This window comes from Monodelphis domestica, chromosome 4 (assembly GCF_027887165.1).
Source record: "Monodelphis domestica isolate mMonDom1 chromosome 4, mMonDom1.pri, whole genome shotgun sequence".
Classification (NCBI taxonomy): Eukaryota; Metazoa; Chordata; class Mammalia; order Didelphimorphia; family Didelphidae; genus Monodelphis; species Monodelphis domestica.
In genome coordinates this window covers 54,855,061-54,859,084 of record NC_077230.1, presented here as the reverse complement: position 1 = coordinate 54,859,084, position 4,024 = coordinate 54,855,061, and positions in this window count along the sequence as shown.

Below are 4,024 nucleotides of genomic sequence, written 5' to 3'. Positions count from 1 at the left end.
CTCATTTTTAAATTATTTTTTTAATGAGGTCTTACACTTCTTTTTCCATTTGACCAGTCCTTTTTTTCTGATCAATTTAACTTTTTATATTTTTATTTTTTTTAATATTTTAGTGTTCTAATTGAACATTTTGTTTAGTTAATTTAGAATATTTTTCCATAGTTACATGATTCATGTTCTTTCCCTTCCCCCATAGCTGACATGCAATTCCACTGGATTTTACATGTATCATTTATCAAGATCTATTTCCCTATTATTGATCATTGCACCATGGTGATTGTTTAGAGTCTATGTCCCTAATCATATCCCCATTGACCCATGTGATCAAGCAGTTGTTTTTCTTCTGTGTTTCTACTCCCAGAGTTGCTCCTCTATAGTGTTTTTTTCTCATAAGTACCTCAGAATTGTCCTGTTTCATTGCATTGCTGCTAGTAGAGAAGTCCATTACATTTGATTGTACCACAGTTTATCAGTCTCTGTGTACAATGTTCTCCTGGTTCTGTTCCTTTCACTCTGCATCAATTTCTGGAGGTTGTTCCAGTTCACATGGAATTCCTCCAGTTCATTATTGCTTTTAGCACAATAGTATTCCATCACCAACAGATACCATAGTTTGTTCAGCCATTCCCCAATTGGAGGGCATCTGCTCATTTTCTAATTTTTTTGCCACCACAAAGAATGAGGCTATAAATATTTTTGAACAAGTCTTTTTCCTTATGATATCTTTAGGATATAAACCCAGCAATGCTATGTCTGGATCAAAGGACAGACAGTCTTTTAGTTCCCTTTGGGCATAGTTCCAAATTACCATTCAGAAGGGTTGGGTCAATTCACAGCTCCACCAGCAATGCATTAAAGTCCCAATTTTGCCACATCCCCTCCAACATTTATTACTTTCCTTTTTTGATATGATAGCCAATCTGCTAGGTATGAGGTGGTACCTCAGGGTTGTTTTGATTTGCATTTCTCTAATTATAAGAGATTTAGAACACTTTTTCATGTGCTTATTGATAGTTTTGATTTCTTTATCTGAAAATTGCCTTTTCATGTCCCTTACCTATTTATCAATTGGGGAATGGCTTGATTTTTTTTTTGTATAATTGACTTAGTTCCTTATAAATTTGGGTGATTAGACCTTTGTCAGAAGTTCTTGTTATGAAGATTTTTCTCCCAATTTGCTGCTTCCCTTCTGACCAGTCCTTTTAAAGAATGCTTCTCTTCAGGGAATTTTTTTTTCTCTTTTACCATTAGAACAAATCAGTTCTTTAAGATGATATTTCCTTCCATATTTTTTAATGCTCTTTACCAATCTGTCAATTATTTTTTTCACAATTTTCTTACAGGGCAGAGCCAACATGGTGACTTAACAGCAAAAGCTGGAAATGCTCTGAAAATCATCATAATTTTCTTGCATCACTTTCATTTCTTTCCCCAATATTTCCTCAACCATTATATCTCTTTCTTAACCTCCTCAAAAAATTCTAGTTGGGCTTGTTTCTGATTAGTATTTTTTCCTTTGAGGATTTTTCTTATAACTGTTTTCACATTATCTACATTTGAGTTTGTTTTTTTAGTAATCCCTGCCACCATAGCTTTTTTTATGGTCAAATTCTTTTTTTTGTTACTGTTTTCTCATTTTCCCAAGCTATTTCTTGACTTTAAACTTCATGTTACACTTGGGATCAGCTCAACTAGGGGAAGGAGAAGCTCTGTCCTAGGCTTCAGGCTTTCTAATGCTTGTTTTTAGAGCTAGTTTTGGGAGTCTACAAGGTGGTATGATTTTAGGAGGTGTGGTGGTCACAATTCCCCTGATATCTTGGTTTTCACCCAGGAAGGATCCCTGTTCCCCTATAGCCACAAGTAATAGCACTCCTCTTGACCATTGAATTGTGACCAGGCTCTCTGCTCTCTTACAGCCAATTTGCTAGTACTTCTCTTCCCACTAGAATTGTGAACAAAAACTGTATATGCACCAAAAAATTACCAATCAATTTCAGCTAAACCCAGTGCCAGCAATAGGTCCCCTATTAATCTTTCTGAACAAGTTTCCCAACTTCCTTACTGTCTCTGGAATGAGAGTTCCTGAAGCTATTGTTGCTGCTGCTGCTGGTGCCACCACCATTACTTTTGCCCTATGTATGATCTGAAGAGGCCTCAATCCCAATGTCACAGATTTCTCCAGCTGATCTCTTTGTCTCCTTAGTATAGAAAAATGTTTCATCTTGATCTTTTGTTGGCTCTGCCACTCCAATGATTTTAAGTGTTTAATGTTTTTTTTTTTAGGGAAATGTTGAAAGAAGTTAGCTGGATTGCTCCCATCTTTTGCTTATCCTTTTCCCATTGTATATAAATTTGGTTCTTGATTTTAGGTTGTACTTTTCAAATTAAGAAAAGGCAGTTGTTCAGACCCCCAGCACTTCAGACCCTCCCAGAAAGAGTACTTAATTAGTGTTCACCTTAAATTACATTTCACCCTTGATAATGGAAATAATTGCAGATGAATGTTTACTTATTCATAGGATAAAAGAGCAGGGTATCAGGGTAATCAGGTGGTCAGACAATCATGGCGGGAAAGCTTTCTACAATCAGCCTCCACCCTACCTTTCCAGTCTTGTTTTACACCACTCTCTTTTTTGAACATAATGTATAAGCAAAAATACTCTTCAGTACCAAATTTTATCCTGTCTTTCTATATTATTTATATTCCATCTCCTACACTTACAAAATATGCAACTTCACATCCTTGCCCAGTTCTAATACTTTTCTTCTTTTAGGTCATAATTTGTTACTTCTCTTTTTTGTCTTTCCCAAATTCCTATAGTTAGCAATGATCCCTTGTAGAGATATTTCATGTGAGGCTGATCTCCTCTTTGCATTTTATCAAATTTTTACTGGAATTTGATTAACTCTGGTACTTTTTTGCCCATACTTATGTTGCAAGTTCTTTCAGTACCTGGAATACATTTCACCTTTATGTTCCTAGTACCTAGAATAATGTGTCCATATCAAGTACTAAATAAGAAAATTAAAAACAAAAATATAATCAAAGTTCAAATCCTCATGCACAACATGAAGGATGTTAAATAATGACAAAATAGAAGAATTGTGTTGGTTTTTGTTTCCTGAGGCACCTTATTATGGTATCTGTGTAGCTTGGGTGGGAAGCTTGTTAAACAAAACTTTAGAGATGCTATTGATTGGTGCAGAACTCTTAGAAGTATGCAGCTGTACCTGAGATTTAAATTCTACCTCTGTAGAATCTGAGGGAGCTTATGTCAACCTAGTGACACCAGTTCTAAGATTATGAGTTTGGTGACATCTTTCACTTAATATTTTAAGGAACTCTGAGGGATTGGGTTGAGTGTCTTTCTAATTTCTCTCCCCTTTACCACCTGAGTTACTGGGGAAAATTGGCTCAAATTTAAGGTTACTAGTATGTAGCATTTGTCACCTCCAAGTTAACTTCCCAAGAAACAGAATTGGTGCATAAAGGCACTCTCTTCTGTACCAAAACTATCAAGTGCTGTTCATTCGCCTCTGGGTTGGATTTAACTAAGCTACTTGAAGTATTCTTTGTTGATCTTGTTTATCTAATAAATTTGGCTTTGATGCGATTGTGGGAAAAACATGCCTATAATTCCTGCTACTAGAGGAAGCTTAGACTGATGCCTCACTTAAGTTTGGGGTTTCTGAACTACAGTAGATCTAAAGCTACATAGTCTGTAAGACATCTAGCACCAAATGAGTGAGCCCCAAGAGAAGGCCATCATGCTGTGCATGAAGGGGTTGAGGTTGGAAAAAAGAGGAGGTTAAAGTTTATTTGTGGTTCAGTACTGGGATTAGGCCTATGAATGTTACATTAGCAAATAAAGGAAAACTTGTTTAAAGAAACAATTACAAAACACAAAAGTTCAGTCCACAAAATATTCTGAATATTAATTTGAAAGCTGGTACCAATGAAATTGAGCATTTCTAAATCATTCTAATGTTTATATTTTTATAATAAGAAAGGATAAGTTCACTA